Source organism: Lissotriton vulgaris, chromosome 2_1 (assembly GCF_964263255.1).
Source record: "Lissotriton vulgaris chromosome 2_1, aLisVul1.2, whole genome shotgun sequence".
Lineage (NCBI taxonomy): Eukaryota > Metazoa > Chordata > Amphibia > Caudata > Salamandridae > Lissotriton > Lissotriton vulgaris.
Window position 1 is genome coordinate 1,539,996,472 of NC_141687.1, and position 19,375 is coordinate 1,540,015,846.

The window sequence follows — 19,375 nt, forward strand, 5'->3', positions numbered from 1 at the left end:
AAAATCATGACCACATACTTTGAGCATTACTTTAGGGGCAAAAAGGTATACTAGTGAATGTTTAAGCAGAAACAGGACCAGGGGGGCACATTATGCGTATACAGCGTTTGGCATGTAATTGGATAATTCAAACACTTTGGCATATCATACTTTGGCATTTAAATATAATCCTAGACTCTCTTCATATGAACTGTAGTTCTGACTTCAATGTAACTAAGCACTTTTAGTAACAAAAGACTTAAGCTGCACATATGACCATTCCTTAATGCGCACTAATTAGATCTGGCTCATGCTGCATATGTAACAGTTTGTGCTGGTGCTGGGTCATGACAATGGGTTCCCCGCAGAGGCATTTCGGTGTGTGTCGGGACGGATTGCCCCTCACATGCTACACATGTTTAACACTGCCAACACTGCCAGGGAGGACGGATTGCTCCCGAGGGACCTGAGATCTGCAACAATAGTCGTAATACATAAATCGGGCATACCACATTATCTATGTAGCTCCTCTAGGCCCATTTCCCTCCTTAACTTCGAAACCAAGGTCCTTGGCAAGGTTCTGGCCACTCGACTGGGAGCGGTAATCCAATCCCTGATCGATCCGGATCAGTTGGGCTTCATGCCCCACAGGAATACCAGGCTCAATCTTCGGCGGCTGTTTGGGGTTCTCCAGTCGATGTCCACTCGTCCAGCTGTGCCGACGGCTCTCCTGTCACTTGATGCTCACATGGCCTTTGACAGCATGGAATGGCAATACATATACGCTGTCCTGGCCAGGATGGGCTTTGGAGACGCCTTTCAGGTGTGGGTGAGACTCCTATACACTGCACCACTTGCGAGGATCTGTGTTAATGGTGCCCTTTCTAGAGAGTTTGGATTGGGACGAGGGACACGGCAAGGTTGCCTGCTTTCCCCGACACTATTTGCTCTGGCCCTAGAGCCATTGGTAGCCTGGGTAAGAACTGATCCCATAGTTCGGGGCATTGACCTGGGGGGTGGATGGGAGGAGCGTATCTAGCTATACACTGACGATGTGCTACTGTATGTACAGGAGCCGGCGACCTCCATTCCACGTGTAATGACGCTCTTGCGGACGTTCGGGGAATACTCTGGGTACCGTATTAATTGGGATAAATCCCTGGGTCATCAGTTGTTGGGCCTCCCCTGGATCTGGGGAGGGGGTATGTGAGGGACTGGTCTGGAAAGACGCCTTCCGATATCTGGGTATCTGGATCACAACGTTGGAGACGGAGTTCACACGTTTGAATATACAGACCTGGATAAAACACCTGCATGCAGACGTGGCGCACTGGAGGACGCTCCCGCTCTCCCTGATGGGAAGAGTGGTCCTCCTGAAGATGATGGCCCTCCCCCGTCTTCTTTATGTGTTGCAGAGTGCCCCCTTCACGGTACTGGAGAGGATTTTCCGGGTCATAGATTTGGAGATCCGCGCATTGCTTTGGGGAGGTGGATGCCCTAGAATCGCACTTAGGAAGCTTCAGAGAGGGGTGTTCGAAGGGGGGCTGGCTGTCCCGGATATCAGACTCTACTATTGGGCGGCTCAGCTAGCGAATGTTAACGGATGGGTTTTCGCCACGATGGAAGAGCCTGCATACAGAGTAGACCGCATGGTTCTGCGGAGTGGTACATAATTGGACGCACTCTATAGTAAGGGTAGGCGTAGATTGCCCCCGCTGCCCCAGACGGCTGCCGTGTAGGAGCTTGGAGGAAGGCATCTAAATTGTTGGGTTGGGAGGCGAAACTCACGTCACACACTCTGCTGTGGGTGGGGGACTACCTTCCTGAGGTGTGGAAACTGAAGGGCCTGGGCAGATGGAGCCTGATTGGCATTGATGTGCTAGGCGACCTCTGGAAAAGAGGAGACATGCTAGAATTCTCTGCCTTGCAGGAGGAATATCAGATGGGAGGGGGGGAGTTCCTAAATTACCAGCAAGTCCGACATGCCATCCTGCGACATCTCCAGAAGGGGGATCAGCTGCCAGAATATGCCCTGCTAGAAGACAGATTGCTGTTGGACCCAATGCTAGATAAGGCCATCTCCCACACATACAAGAAGCTCGTCAATAACATCCCTGATCCCATGGAACTGACCCGAGAACAGTGGGAGTCTGATGTGGGGTTGCTAGAGCAGGATGACTGGTGAGAGGCATTGCAGAGCCCTAGGGAAGTAGCAATCCGAGCAAGGTTTAGATTGGTTCAGGGGGGCATCCTACACCGCTCTTACACTCCCCGCACTACACAATTTCGTATCGGGTATGCAGACTCTAGGTTCTGTCTGCGCTGGTGTGGAGAGGAGGGCTCCCCTTTCCACATTTTATGGGACTGCGCCAGAATCCGGGCATATTGGTCTAACCTAGTGGCCATAATGTCCGAAGTGACTGAGGCGGAGGTTCCAATGGAGGCCAGATGGCATATCCTAGGACTGACGAATGACGTCACCTGGCCGAAATGGGACAAGACATGGCTAGCGCTGGCGAGCATGGTCGCCAAGAGGAATATAGCCTGATTATGGGGTAGTGACCTATTGCCGACTGTTGAAGAGTGGGAACATGACCTGGACTGGTGTCAAAGGGCGGAAAGAGTGATTTACAAGAGCAGGGTGTGCCCTATGAAATGGGAGAAGATATGGGGGGCGTGGAGGAAGTATAGAGGGGAAGTGTGGGATACTCAGGATGTCGTATTGCAGCCCTGAGGTTCAACTTGAATCTCGGTCGGTTTCCGTGGATTCATGATGTTCATATTGATATGCATGTATTTATCTGCCGCATGTATGTCCGCCTGCCATTAACAGCTATGTACGATGACAATTTTTATGAGAGCCTATATTTTGATTAAAAGGTTTAAAAAAAAAAAAAACCTTGACGGACCGTGTGGATCTTTCAAAGCAGGAAAAAAATGTCATCAGATTCTTTTTTTCTTAGTCTTCAACACAGCTTTTCTTTAGATTGATGTTGCATTATTATGGTTCACCTAAATAGTTTAAATAAAAAATATCTCTGTGGAACACTTCATATAAACATCCGGCATTAAAAAATGGAGATTTCCATAGAATTGCTTATTCAAATGTTCTCATTATAACATCAAGCCTATTCCCCATTCAATTGAGAAAATGTAGTGAAGAGTCCCACTGAAGTGCATTACAGAATATCATGTTCTTTCAGTAAATAACCATCACATCAGATTGTATGTTCGTGAGGAAAATAATAGAAAAGGATAATTACGTTTCCGATAAATACTGATAGTTAAAAAACACTCTTATTGTGTAGCTTTTTATTACCAGTGATGTTTTGCTAAATTTGGAAGGGCTGACCATATCTGATTCTGCTATAAAACCACACTAAATACTTGCTTAGTCACTTTTTCTTTAACTTCCAGGACATTAGTAAAGATATTCGTGCAATGGAAGTGAAACTTCACAGGTGCCAGGAAACACTGAAAGAGATCACTGTGCTATTGGAGGTAAGTGTCCACATGAACATGCTATGGGATTCTGCAAGCATACAATCTGGCAGTGCACAAAATGCCCTTAACATGCAAACAGTGGAAAACGTAATAGACAGATGGATAAATTCATTTGAGAATAAAATATTCATAAAGTATGGAGGAGAAGCGGCATGGGTTGCAGAAATAATTTTTCACTATTGACATGCTAATAACTTTTAGTTTTTGCAAAGCATGTCGCTATCCTGTGGCTTTATTGCACAGCAGTATGCCACCGTCACCCAACGTAACTCTACTCATTTTATTGACTTTGGAATGATGAAAGGCTGAGCCATCTTTCTTATTATTATGTTTCTTATATAGCGCCAGAATCGACCCCCAAAGGGGTATCTCCGCGCTTGCCTTGGGACCCCGTCCTGGCTTTTCCCTGTGAGATAGCACCTACAGGGAATCCCCAAGGTGAAAGCCAGGCATCCCACCACGGGGGGCCGTTGTGGAGATTAAGCAAGCTTAATGCCCAGAGTTGCAGAGTGTGAACCCATGATTAGGTCAGGCACCGAAGCGAGAATTATCGAGTCCATGGACATTTGAGCTCAAGACCCTGCCGCGTCGGCAATTGAACCCTGGTCCCGGGTCTGACCTCTGCTTCAGGGTCTGCCTGCTCTAACCAGTGAGCCACACTTCTCCACTTAGACTTGGGCCTGCAATCTTTACATTACACACTGACACCTGCAGCACATGCCTTATTGCATTGAGCAATTTTGTCATCACTCTGAACGTACGTGCTACCACCAGAACAAACATCACTACCTGGCAGAATGCTATTTGCAGCTAATGGCAGAATGAAGTGTCACAATGGAAGACACAACATTTAAAGTAAAAAAAAAATAGATAATGCATCTCATATCAGGCCTTGGACTCCAATAGACCCTAGAACGCAACATTATTCCCAGTGCCCGCTAAAGATATCTCACGCACATTCATAACCTAAACTAACCCTAAAGAGGTTTCTAGGAAATACCAATATCAGAAAGTTACATTACTAACATATACTTTCCTGTAATAAACCATACAACAAGCAAAACAATCTTGAAATACTAGAAAACCCCAAGTGTCTAATATTACTATGAATTGGCTAGAATGTGACATTTTAGTGCTGTAGAAAACAACATAAACAAATATCTAAATGAAACGTTAAATATTACCCGTGATGAAGTAGACCTGCCAGCACTTTTGGTGCCACCGTGTGTCACACGGTATCTGACAAGGTGAACTGGAAGCCCCTGCAGAGAGTGGGTTTCCTGCTCATGTTTGGAAGATCTGTTCAGCTGATGCCCATTATGTGCTTATAAGTCTCCCCAGGACAACGACAGCAGACTTCGAAGCTTTTATTTTTGTAGTTATTTGTTTCATTTTGGTAGAGAGGTAAAAGTGCATTGCAGGCAGTGCTCTGCCCAAATCCCCTTGCGTGATGAAAATCATGTAGACGTTAGCAGATCTGAATTAGCTTAGTTTGAAGACTCGAGCTGTCCTCCTCGCTCTCTACAGTAATGCTTCATATCTACATGCTACTTTTAATTTCCCTGTCCAAAGGACGAGTGCTGATGGGCCCATATCTCAGCATAATTCACATTAAGACTTTGCTATAGGTCCAGCTACTAAGTATGTCATTGGAAATATAAGGCAGAGACAGTTGTTTGCTCGCCTACAATAGCTCCACAAAATGTAACGCCAAGTGAACTTACTGATATTTCAAAGGATGGAATGAAAGGCTGTTGTTGGTCTTGCCTACATACTAGGGGTGGGTGAGCCAACAAATTAACAGGTAGAGCCGAGCCAGAAGCGAAATGGCATGTCTCAGTTCCTAGAGCCGATACACTAGCTAGCCCTGAAAATGTTTGCTATGTAAATCATGCAACACACATCACGAAAAATATCATAAAGTCTCATCAATTTTTTGTGGAAGCTTTGACATTAATACATCACGTTATAGCACTGCACTCAGAAGTACTTATTAAAAGTGATCGCTTTTAAACAATTGAACCATTAGTGAACTAAGAGGCAAGACAGTTCTCATGTATATCCTGTACATGGCCCAGATTATAGAAGAGCAACAATGCAGTCTATTAAATCAAACACAATAGATTTTTGTACAACTGGTATTCTGAACGTACATATTTAAAATTGCTTTCATACGCGATTATGAAGAAAAGGGAGTTTTGTGGAAATAAAATATTTGCCTTATGATCACAAAATGTAAGCAGGATTTCGCAATTTATCCAGGTTTTCTGGTTTCACTTTGTACAAATCAGCCACATATAGGTATCTAATTGTCTTTCTTCATGTTAAGGCTTTCTTGTTACTTGTGTGCATTTTTCTACTGTTCCTATATAGTGTGAACTAGACTGAAGGCATCAAAGTGCTTTACATGAGCACCAGTTACATTACAAAAGTCCACATTAATTTTTTATAGGCACTAGCCTCCAGATTCATCATTGTCATGTTTTGCGAGTCCTTAATAGCGATTAAGGAATCGCTATTAAAGACTCGCAAAACGGGATTCATGTAGAAATCGCAATATTTATTGCGATTCCTACATCTTCCTTATTTGCGATTCGCTAATTGCGAATCGCAAATAAGGAATGACTCCCCATTCATTCCTATGGGCCTTTAGGCCCATAGGAATGAATGGGGAGTCACTCCCCATTCCTTATTTGCGATTAGCAATTAGCGAATCGCAAATAAGGAAGCGATTTCAAGGGTGCCAGGGTGTCCAAAGGACAAAGGGTGTCCAAAGGACCCTCAAATTGAGATTCCTTAAATGCAATTCATCGCAATTTAGCGATTTCTATAATTGCGATTTTTGCATTTGGGATCTCAGAATCTGGCCCTTTGCGAGCCAAATATCCTTTGATGAATCTGGCTGTAGGAGATTAAGGACCTGACTCACAAAGGTTAAATTACACTTTTGTGTAAGTTTACGATTGTTTGTTATTTACAAAGGAATTACGAGTAGTATCTTTACGAGTGCAGAGTCTCCGCATATAAAAATACCTATCTTTTTATGTGCGGAGACTGCACTATTAAGATTCTACTCATAAATTCCTTTGTGAATAGCAAACAATTGTAAAAGTACACGTAAGTGTAAGTTTACCTTTGTGAATTAGGCTCCAAGTGCTTTGCCCAGTTGTTGAACCGACGCAGAGACTAAAACCTGTTTCCCCATTTCCAGAGTGGCAGTTCTGGCCATAATGTCACATCCTGGGTAGAAGGAGGGTAGCAGGCATAAACCACTTGAAAGCTTGGCTCGTTATGGGCTCGAGGTTCTACCAGGACTCGTCTACTAGATATGAACGTATGACCTGACAATCACCATGGTTCAATGGTGAACATTCATCTCATTGAACCAATCTACACAAGGGTTAAAAGTGGAACTTCTTACTTCATCGATAATGTATTTCATGATGTGTGGAGTTGAGGAAGGGATTATTTCTATCCTGTGTTCACAGTGTGTCTTCCTCTGTGACTGCCTGGCACTAGCTCAGCACTGTGTTAGTGGAAGGTCAGGTGTGACAGGAGCAGATGCCAACACCTTCCTTTCCCTCTGTGAATGACATACTTTGCACTGTGGCAGATGTATGGGCAAAGGTAATTTCAACTGCACATTTCATGAAATTGTGGATATTTTGTAAATTAGTACAGATGCAAAAGGCACTTTTTGTGCTCTGTTCTTTTGCAGAGCTGAAAAAGCAATTGGTTCTTTAGTGCGCATTCTCACTTGACCTTTAACATTAAAAATAATATAGGTTTCACAGAAGCTAGGAGCAGGTACATTAGGACAGTTCTAGCAAACTTGGAATGTTTTGTCACTTAGCTATGTTTTCATAATAAGCAACTCGTCATGCAACTGGCTCAGCATCAATCCTACAAACGTTTTAAAATACACCCTCCTATAGTTGAAATCATACACTTTTCAATGAAGCACCTCACATTGCTTTGATAACATATTATGAACAACAGCAAAAAACAAATCAACGCATAGGGTTTGGAAGACATACGGTCCCACAATGCAACTACCCCTGCTCCAAAACTTCAGGTTTTAAACATAATTGTCTCCCCATTGATTTAAATATTTCATTATTCACCATTACACATGCCTTTTTAAATGTACCGCGAAATCATCATAAATTATAAATGAATATTTATGTTTTACTTAAAACAAATATTTCAACCAATGGACACTATGTTAAAAGTATTCTCCTATGTAAGCTCCACTTTCTCAACGAAATTACTACAGCCTTACTTTATTTAAACGTTACATAATAAAGCTTAATTCTAGCAATATAAAATAACCAATAAACAACTTTCGAAATTAAATGCTTGCTAAATAACTCTACCTCATCTTTGTGTGTCTTACTTTGCAATTATTATGTTAATATATATATTGTAAGCGAGTTGTATATAAATGCATATAAGGTATCTGTAAATACTACAGTACCCTTATCCACATGTCTATAAATCATGGTGCTCTGGCATTCAACACTTAAATTAAAACATATTGCTCTATACAGCACATTTCTGGTGCAAACTACGGTACAGACTGCACTCAAGCGAATGTATTTTTAGTTCAGACTGAGGCAAACACAATGATCAATACATTTCTATAATGTAAAGCATATTAGGCCTCATAAAGACAATAGAGAGTATTAGATTGGCAACCCATGAAGGTTTATTAATGGGTTAGAAAAGTTACACACTCAAATCGTCAAATTATTTGTAAATCAATAGCCAATACATGAATGAATTAGTCGATAAATTTCAAAGCCTTCGTAAATACAAAGACAAACCATCATAAAGTTGTCTCAAACAACAGAAAGCAGACTCTGGGATATTTGCAATAAAATGTCAGAGTGTGGTGTTTCTCCAAAATTGGTAACGCTGTGCTCCGACATTTTTTAAATGCAGGGATGCGCTGTATTTACAAAAATATGGCACACTCATGTTTTTCCGCTAGCGCTAAAAAAGCTGCCTAGGAGGAGGAGCTTCGCGCGCATTCAAGATGGTCGAATGAGCTTAGGGCTCCTGAGACTCCCGTGGCCCCCCGAATATATCCTGTCGTTTATCCTGGTCACTGTGAAGTGATTCTTGCTGCGTAACCTAAGGAGTATCGGATACTGAAAACCGCATCCTGAACGTGCCCCGGAAAACGGAGTTGGAGAGTTGGAAAGTTTGAGGCCTGTCTCTCTCGGATGTCCTGTACTTGGGTTGGCATTGTGACCAAGGTGAAGTGCAAAAACAACGGCGCTGGGTACCGGAAGTGGCCGGCCAGGTCCCGCAACTTAATTTGGTATCACTTTTGATTTGGCCTGGAGCGCTCTGCGACCCTGCTGGGGTGCACTCCAGATTATCGGAGACCCTAGGCAGTGACAGTGGGCCATATTGTGAGGACATTTCAACAAAGGGGAGACCTGTAGAATCGACACCGAAGATTTTGGGTGTACGTCGCACCAGTGAGGGCGCTGAGGCCTGGGTTCTTTGCCGATCAGTGGGCACAACGGAACTGCAGATGGTTAGCAGACTATCCTAAAGAGTCAAAAGCAAAGGAATCGATATTGGTCCAACTACAATGACTACTGAGCACTGCCGCCCCGAATTGGACGACGAACATAGGATTGTCCCAAAATGGCAACCAAGCCAGAGGGGGATAAACGGCAATCAAAGACCACTAGGGGGGCAAGGTGTACCCAATCTAACAACATAAACCGATATGCGCAAACTAAGGGGTCGCCTAGTGGACTGGGAAAATCACAAGAAGGGGCAAAAGAAACCTCTGCCCTGGAAGCTGAGCCGACGCTACAAGACGTGATGGCCACCATTGATGGGGTCAAGTCCTCTCTCCGGCAGAAGATGCAGACCCTGGCTCATAAATTGGACACTGTGTCTATTGAGGTTAACTTTATCCGAACAGACCTCACGAAGTTCGAGTGAGAAGGTGAATTCTCTGGAAATTAAGACGGCTAGTCTTGCGGATGATGTAACAGAATTACAATCGGAAGTTCGGACTCTGAGGGCCTCAAATGAACTGGTTATCCGTCGACTGGAGTATTTTGAAGGGCGGGCCCGAAGAAATAACGTACGTATCATTGGAGTGCCGGAAAAGGCGGAGGGGCAGGCTGCAGATCTCTTCGTCGAAGATATAATACTCAACCATCTTACACCCAAAGGCCTGAGCAATTTATTTACCGTTGAGAGAGCACATAGAATTCCTGGAGGAAGACCACGTGTCGGTGCCACGCCCCGGCTTTTGATAGCGAGGATATTCCATTTTAGGGACAGAGATGCGATCCTCCAAGCCTCCAGAACTGGGGGCCCTTTGAAGTATGAAAACTCGTCCATCCGTTTTTTTCCCCGACTTTACGCAGGCTGTCCAGAAGCAGAGAATGAGCTTTATGGGGGTTAAACGGAAGCTTCGTGATAAGGGACTAAAGTACGCCATGATGTACCCGGCCAAGCTGAGAATTGAACACGAAGAGAGGGTTTACTTCTTTGATAAGCCGGAGATCGCTGCGGACTGGTTGGACACTATAACTGCTCAGCAAGAGCCCCAGAGACAGAATGGAGATGAAGAAGGGGGTTCGCAAGAACAAGAATAAGTACTGTTATCATGGGAGTTGGGGATGTTTAGAGAACGGACTATTGCTGTAATGTTTCCGACAAAATATTTAGCATAGTGATTATGGGGGGTCAACAGGCTATCGATGGGTCTCCTTCCTCCTCAGACCTACTTTTTTGTAGTTTAGTCTAGATGTTGAGGCGACAGGCACACTGCAAGTTGGGGAGGCTTAATAGTTGTACGCAGGGGTGCAGGGTGGGGGGTAGGTTAACGGGAAGTTTGAGGGGGGTGTTCATTTTTCGTTTTGTTTTTGTGTTTTTTGTGTTTTTGCAAGGCATTGTATTTCAAGTTTGCTCATTAATGGTGCGGGGATCAGGGGAGGGTTGGACCTTCTTTATGTTCCGTGATGGGGGGTAGGGGGTTGAGGTATTGAGTTGGAATGTGAATGGGTTGGGGGACAAAATCAAGCGCAGTGGGGTTCTGCAGTTTCTCAAAAGGCATTCCCCAGATGTGGTCAGGAAACGCACTTGGTAGGGAATGCATGTAAGGCGATGCATAGAAAGGGCTATCGGCTGGTAGCGCATGCGGGATTTACTTCGGGGTCTCGGGGAGTTGGGATCCTCCTTAAGAATTCTCTCCCATTTGTAGCTGACTCTGTCGTCGCAGATGAGAGGGGTCGATATATAGCGATGTCAGGACGTTGGGAGGGATACACTCTCTCCTTGGTCTCGGTTTATGTCCCCCCGGGTCTGCAGAATACTATTTATACTGAATTGGGGAAGATTGTTCTGGACCTTCCTAGCGGATTGTTAATTCTGCGTGGAGATTGCAATGCTGTGGTCTCCGGCACCATGGATAGGTATCCGCCCCGTGACGTGGGACGGGCACAAAGATGGCTACCTGACTTTATGGAGGCTTTGGGTATAATGGATGGCTGGAGATTGTTTCACCCTAGTCAGCGACAGTATACCTTCCACTCTGGTGCTCATGGTAGTCTCTCTCGAATTGATTATGGTCTAGTACCGGCTGCCCAGGCGTCGTATATTACTGAAGTAAAGCATCTGGCTAGAGGCATTTATGCAAAAAACACAGTTGATGGACAGAATGCAGAACAATGTCTTACATTCATCCCAGTACAAAGATCTGGGCCTAAATCCATCGTTTTTTTGCACTCCACACCACCCTAGGTCAGACAATGGCTATATGCAAATCAGCCTTGACCCTGTGCCTCATGGGAACAGTCCAGCACGAACTACCAAGCCATGTCTTTCCCAGACCGGAATCAAGCATCCAAGGACCGGTTCAGCCTGGATAGCTTGACTCCAGTGATGTGGAGAGCCTGGGACTCACGTCTGAGCATACCCAGCCCACTCGGGTTGAAAATTGCAAAAAACACAGTTGATGGACAGAATGCAGAACAATGTCTTACATTCACCCCAGTACAAAGATCTGTGCATGAATCCATCGTTTTTTTGCACTCCACACCACCCTAGGTCAGACAATGGCTATATGCAAATCAGCCTTGACCCTGTGCCTCATGGGAACAGTCCAGCCCAAACTACCAAGCCATATCTTTCCCAGACCGGAATCAAACATCCAAGGACCGGTTTCTGGCTATCAGCCTTTTTCAGCCTGGATAGCTTGACTCCAGTGATGTGGAGTGCCTGGGACTCACGTCTGAGCATACCCAGCCCACTCGGGGTGAAAATTTAAAAAAACACAGTTGATGGACAGAATGCAGAACAATGTCTTACATTCACCCCAGTACAAAGATCTGGGCCTAAATCCATCGTTTTTTTGCACTCCACACCACCCTAGGTCAGACAATGGCTATTTGCAAATCAGCCTTGACCCTGTGCCTCATGGGAACAGTCCAGCTCAGACGTGAGTCCCAGGCTCTCCACATCACTGGAGTCAAGCTATCCAGGCTGAAGAAGGCTGATAGCCAGAAACCGGTCCTTGGATGCTTGATTCCGGTCTGGGAAAGACATGGCTTGGTAGTTCGAGCTGGACTGTTCCCATGAGGCACAGGGTCAAGGCTGATTTGCATATAGCCATTGTCTGACCTAGGGTGGTGTGGAGTGCATAGAAACGATGGATTTAGGCCCAGATCTTTGTACTGGGGTGAATGTAAGACATTGTTCTGCATTCTGTCCATCAACTGTGTTTTTTGCAATTTTCACCCCGAGTGGGCTGGGTATGCTCAGACGTGAGTCCCAGGCTCTCCACATCACTGGAGTCAAGCTATCCAGGCTGAAGAAGGCTGATAGCCAGAAACCGGTCCTTGGATGCTTGATTCGGGTCTAGGAAAGACATGGCTTGGTAGTTCGGGCTGGACTGTTCCCATGAGGCACAGGGTCAAGGCTGATTTGCATATAGCGATTGTCTTACCTAGGGTGGTGTGGATTGTAAAAAAACAATGGATTTAGGCCCTGATCTTTGTACTGGGGTGAATGTAAGACATTGTTTTGCATTCTGTCCATCAACTGTTTTTTTGCAATTTTCACCCCGAGTGGGCTGGGTATGCTCAGACGTGAGTCCCAGGCTCTCCACATCACTGGAGTCAAATTATCCAGGCTGAAGAAGGCTGATAGCCAGAAACCGGTCCTTGGATGCTTGATTCTGGTCTAGGAAAGACATGGCTTGGTAGTTCGGGCTGGACTGTTCCTATGAGGCACAGGGTCAAGGCTGATTTGCATATAGCCATTGTCTGACCTAGGGTGGTGTGGAGTGCAAATAAACAATGGATTTAGGCCCAGATCTTTGTACTGGGGTGAATGTAAGACATTGTTCTGAATTCTGTCCATCAACTGTGTTTTTTGCAATTTTCACCCCGAGTGGGCTGGGTATGCTCAGACGTGAGTCCCAGGCTCTCCAAATCACTGGAGTCAAGCTATACAGGCTGAAGAAGGATGATAGCCAGAAACCGGTCCTTGGATGCTTGATTCCAGTCTAGGAAAGACATGGCTTGGTAGTTCGGGCTGGACTGTTCCCATGAGGCACAGGGTCAAGGCTGATTTGCATATAGCCATTGTCTGACCTAGGGTGGTGTGGAGTGCAAAAAAACGATGGATTTAGGCCCAGATCTTTGTACTGGGGTGAATGTAAGACATTGTTCTGCATTCTGTCCATCAACTGTATTTTTTGCAATTTTCACCCCGAGTGGGCTGGGTATGCTCAGACGTTAGTCCCAGGCTCTCAACATCACTGGAGTCAAGCTATCCAGACTGAAGAAGGCTGATAGCCAGAAACCGGTCCTTGGATGCTTGATTCCGGTCTAGGAAAGACATGGCTTGGTAGTTCGGGCTGGACTGTTCCCATGAGGCACAGGGTCAAGGCTGATTTGCATATAGCCATTGTCTGACCTAGGGTGGTGTGGAGTGCAAAAAAACGATGGATTTAGGCCCAGATCTTTGTACTGGGGTGAATGTAAGACATTGTTCTGCATTCTGTCCATCAACTGTATTTTTTGCAATTTTCACCCCGAGTGGGCTGGGTATGCTCAGACGTTAGTCCCAGGCTCTCAACATCACTGGAGTCAAGCTATCCAGACTGAAGAAGGCTGATAGCCAGAAACCGGTCCTTGGATGCTTGATTCCGGTCTAGGAAAGACATGGCTTGGTAGTTCGGGCTGGACTGTTCCCATGAGGCACAGGGTCAAGGCTGATTTGCATATAGCCATTGTCTGACCTAGGGTGGTGTGGAGTGCCAAAAATCAATGGATTTAGGCCAAGAACTTTGTACTGGGGTGAATGTAAGACAGTGTTCTGCATTCTGTCCATCAACTGTATTTTTTGCAATTTTCACCCCGAGTGGGCTGGGTATGCTTAGACGTGAGTCCCAGGCTCTCCACATCACTGGAGTCAAGCTATCCAGGCTGAAGAAGGCTGATAGCCAGAAACCGGTCCTTGGATGCTTGATTCCGGTCTAGGAAAGACAAGACTTGGTAGTTTGGGCTGGACTGTTCCCATGAGGCACAGGGTCAAGGCTGATTTGCATATAGCCATTGTCTGACCTAGGGTGGTGTGCAGTGCAAAAAAACGATGGATTTAGGCCCAGATCTTTGTACTGGGGTGAATGTAAGACATTGTTCTGGATTCTGTCCATCAACTGTGTTTTTTGCTAGAGGTATTTATGATCACTCGCCGCTCTGGCTCAGATTTGAAATGACCTCGGGTTCAAGTTGTAGAGTCGCCCCCTTCAATCCTTGGTACTTGCGTAATCCTAAGATTCGCAAGGATTTGTTAAAAACATTGGAGCAATATTTTCAAGAAAATGAGGGTTCGGTTTCCTCTTCGATCTCGTTGTGGGAGGCGTTTAAGACAGTGATTAGAGGTCAAGCCTTGTCCCTGATCACAGGAGTAAAAAACCAGAAAGAGGAAGAAGTGGTGAGAGTTGAATCGGAAATAGCAAACATCGATATGGAACAGGAGGTGTCCCGCGCTAGATTGCATGTTTTACAACTTAAGCAGCTTGAGAACAGGACACTAGTCACTGATAGTGCTAGAGCCCTGAGCCGGGAACAACAAGGGCGTCTATATGACGTGGGGGAAAAGGCCGGTAAACTGATTGCCTGGCTGGATAAGAAGGATAGAGCGGATCGGGTGGTACCTGAGATTGAGACGGAGGAGGAGACTAATATAACTGACCTGCAGGGATAGTGGATAGTTTTGCGGATTATTTTCGTAAAGTTTACACTTCAGTCTCAGATAGGCCGGAGGAAGATTTGCGTCTATTGCTAAGGGATATTCAACTTCCATGTCTGACTGAGGAGGATCGCGACTTCATGGATAGCAAGCTTACCGCTGATGAGGTAGCCCTGTCGGTACGCTCTTTGAATTCAGGGAAAGCGATGGGTCCCAATGGTCTCCAAATTGAGTTGTACAAGCTTAGACCAGACAAGATTGCCCCCTATTTGAGAGACATGTTTTTGGAAGCCCGAGAATGCGGGGTGCTGCCCCAAGACCATAGACTGGCCTTGATAGTGGTGATACATAAGGAGGGGAAGCCGAGAATCAATTGCGCTTCGTACAGGCCAATCTCATTGTTGAATTCGGAACCCAAAATATTAGCTAAAGTGTTGTCTAATCGATTAATCAAGGTCATTAGTGAACTGGTACATCCCGACCAATCTGGATTTATTCTGCACAGAAATACGGCTTTGAACCTAAGGCGGTTGTACAGGGTGTTGGCTAAAGCGCATGCCTTGCGAGAGCTGGCCATAATAGCGTAGCTAGACGCAACGATGGCCTTCGACACGGTGGAGTGGCCATATCTATTGGCTGTTTTGGCTAAATTTGGTTTTGGTCCTGAGTTCATTAGCTGGGTGCATCTATTGTATACCGAGCCTCTTGCGCAGGTTGTTGTGAACAATCGTGTCTCGGCGCCATTTTGTCTTGGGCGGGGCACTAGGCAGGGTTGTTCACTCTCTCCCCTTTTGTTCTTGCTTGCTCTCGAGCCTCTGGCGGCTTGGATCCGCTGGGAGCCCTCGATTAAGGGTATTCATTGGTCTCCACAATTCGAAGACTGAATCTCTTTATATGCTGACGACATATTACTTTATTTGACTTCACCCAGGAAATCCCTTAACACTGTCTGTGATGTTTTGGCTTCCTCATGGTAGGAATTCGGGATTGATAATAAACTGGGCGAAATCTTATCTTTACGTATTATGTGGTGACGCCCCCATCCTGCCTCGGAATTGTCCTATTTAGATCGCTAAGGAAGGGTTCAAATATCTCGGGATTTATATTTCAATGGATCCCACAATTTGATATGACAAAAACCTTCTCCCTCCGCTAGCTCGGCTGAAAAGCGATGTGGCTGGCTGGAAGAAACTTCCGCTCTCGCTGTTGGGACGGGCAGCTCTTTTTAAAATGATGTCCCTGCCCCATTTTCTTTATGCACTCCAGAAAACTTTAGATGTGGTACCAGCTAGCTATTTTCGAGAAGTGGAAGAAATGCAGCATAGCCTACTTTGGGAAGGCAGACCACGTATAGCATTAGCTAAGTTGACGCTCCATGGTATGACGGAGGAATTGCCCTCCGTGATATCAAGAGATACTATTGGGCCTCTCAGTTGGGAGCTATACATCATGGTACCTACGGGTCCAATACGGATCCGGGATACGCAATGGATAAATGGCTGCTCCCTGGTGGTAATTATAATAGAGCGTTGTATAAGAGGTCCATAAAGAAAAGTCTGATTGTACCTACCAGAGTGGCGGTAGGTATATGGCATGATGTTACTAGCTCACTGGGATGGAAAAACCGCCTGACTTTGGCTACCCCTTTATTTGGATCTGATAGGTTGGGCAGGCTATGGAACACAAAGGGTTTTGACAAATGGGACTTGATAGGGATTACTACTGTGGGCGATATTTGGGCAAAGGGGAGGGTTAAGTCATTTGCTGAATTACAAACTGAATACGAGCTAAGTGGGACTGAGTATTTTCGTTATTGGCAAGTGAGACATGCATTGATGTCTGTATTCCCTGAAGGGGAAGAGATACCAGAGGCATCACCATTGCAAGACAGAATACTAGATGGGCATCTGCCTGATAGCACCATTTCTCTCATGTACAAAAAACTGATAAATCACAGAGCTGATCTTTTAGTAGATTTAAGGGACGCGAGATAGTATTGAAATTGACGACGAAGATTGGCAATCTGCAGTTTCTTCCCCAAAAGAAGTTGCGATTCCGGCGAGACTGAGGCTCGTCCAGTTGAAAATACTACACAGGGTTTATGTCACTGGTCCACGTCTGATTAGAATGGGTTTAACGGAGGAAGGTCTGTGTAAGCGTGGATGTGGTCAATTGGGTTTGTTTCTTCATATCCTGTGGGAATGTCGATATATGGTAGACTACTGGGGTACTGTCCATGATGTTATGCAGGAAGTAACAGGTGTGGCTCTCTTGCCGGAAGCAAGGAGATGTCTATTGAATATTTTGGAGCCGATGGACCTGAACACTGCGCAAACTCAGTGGGTTACTCTAGGGGCCATGATAACTAAGCGAAATATAGCACAGCATTGTGGATCTGAAAGGCCGCCTACGATAGAGGGGTGGAAGGAAAGTATGGATTGGTGTATGTTCTGTGAAAAAACTGTTTATCTGGCCAGAGGTCGCCCCTGGAAGTGGAATAATGTCTGGGGTCCATGGAATCAGTACAGAGGAAATATCTGTGTACCACCTGCAACTGTTGTCTTTGATGCCCCCCTTTCCCCATGACCCCTACATGTTAATATGTTTTATATCTGTGCTCCCCCCCCTCTCGCCAATATTTATTGTATCACATTTTGAATTTGTGAGCGACCCTCTTCTGTACTAAGCACCTGTATATTTATTAATGCCTTGTTTTACTATAAAGAAATTAAAAAAAAGCAAAATAAAAGCACCAAAAAAAAGCTGCTTAGCGTCAGGGCAGGCAGGTGCCTCCTTTGCAGGGGCGATTGTTTATGTGCAGGAAGGAACACCTTCCTGCACATAAACAATCTTTAAAGGTAATTTGCTGTTTCTATGTGTGCCTCGGAATGCAGCACACATAGAAATAGCAAAATACGAGGAGAGATGAATAATTTCTCCTCTTGTCACAATTCTAATACCAGGTTTTAACCGGCCTTAGTTTTTGGCGCTGCCCCTTCCTTGTAAATATGGTGCAGTGTCAAAAAGCAATGGGTGTTGCTGTAGAATTCCTACTGCAACACTCCTTTCATGCCCCTTATTCTTAAGTGAAGTGTAAGAAGGGGCCTCAATTACAAGGTGGTGTTAAGCCATGTTAAGTGGCTTAACGCTGTTCTAAAAATGGAGAAGGGTGAGGTTCCGTGACGATTTGAACCTGTGTTTTCAATATTGTCGGAAATACATAATATTGGTATCAGCGAACCGCAAATGATCCATTTAGCACATCCTGGTGTTTTCGCTATGCTACGAGCAAGAGTACTCCTGTTATGAACCTATTTCTGATCTACCCACGGCATCCATCTTAGATCATGGCAGCCATTTTGTGTTTCTTGCCCTCACATACGCAATAACCTCTGATCACCTCATTTCGATTAAGGACACGTAGCCTTAGCCGGAGATTCACCTCTTTTATGACACGTGCACCTTAAACCAGAACACGCTGTAGCTGCATGACTCGACAAAGGCTGCCTCCTCTGCCCGAGGCCAGCCCTACTGAACTGGTTTCCCGTGTCCATTGTCCCGATCATGATTAGGCGGCCGAAGCCGGTAGCCTTGCCCATTTACAACCCACAAACATCCCTTATCCCGCTTTTCTATCTTCCACACCTGGCTCCGTTCCTTTCTTTCTGAATCTTTATTAGGGGGAGGTAACGAAATTTACGATGAGGCGGTCCGGCTCTTGAATACAATATTGACAAGGGATTGTGATGAACTAGTGGGAACCCCTCTTCGTAGATGTTTGTATCAGATTTTATCAACGGTTCCTGTGTACGCCAAATATTTATTATTTATGACACAAAGGTTTTGGGAATGTACCAACATGTGAAGAATTCGCCTGAAGGCCAAAATTTAGTATATAAGGAGCAACCCTCTTTGTACAATTTGAACAGGCTCCTAGTTACTGCCCATGCGTAGTTTCTGTGACTTCTGTGTCCCTGCAGTAATAAACCTTTGGTCTTTGACGCCACCATCGAGAAGCCCGTGTTTCTGTTCATTTGCGCACCAAGGCAGGTGGAACTCCGGGGTCTTTGGGTGTTGTTCCCTGACACCTCTGGACGGAACCAAAAAGTCCAGAACTCCAATTGGCGCCCACGTGGGGCGACGTCATTCGGTACCGGTCCAAAAGCCTGAAGAGTTCGAGAAGCTTCGTGTGAAGATTCCTGAGGGAGGCGCCCCACTTCATCGATCCCGGCATATCGCAAAAGTGGCCCGAAGTTCTCTTCCACGAGGGTTTCCCGTTCAGGACGGCTGCAGTGGGCCATTGCCTTGACCGTCGCCCTGTCTTGGACCCGAGGTGCAGCCCTTAGTACAGCAAAACGTGACGGGTTTCTCCTTGGTGACGTCTTCAGTGCCTCAGTTAAGTATTTAGTGGTTGCTAGCTAGCTGGTTACTTCGTGAGGGTTGTTAAAATCCTTTTTGGTTCTTGGTTTGGTTTAGTTTTGTAAGATTATCACTGGTTGTTCTGGTTACGATAATCTATTTGGTTCAGTTTGGGTATCGATACATCAGTTTGGTTTTGGTAGGCCTAAAAGTTCTTGGTTCAGGTGCACATATCTGTTCTGTGTTTTGTTTGTTTTGTGTTCCGGACTGGAAAATGGTAAGTCGGAGAAATTGT

The 19,375-nt window shown here is 45.4% G+C and overlaps 1 pseudogene across 1 annotated transcript in view; it reads left to right on the top strand.

Moving 5' to 3' along the window:
• Positions 1 to 19,375, top strand: part of LOC147732869 (uncharacterized) — a 212,401-nt pseudogene that overhangs the window by 150,671 nt on the left and 42,355 nt on the right. The window contains exon 7 of the transcript XR_015308690.1: positions 3,397 to 3,480. The product of XR_015308690.1 is annotated as an uncharacterized LOC147732869 (transcript). The remainder of the gene's footprint in view (positions 1 to 3,396; positions 3,481 to 19,375) is intronic.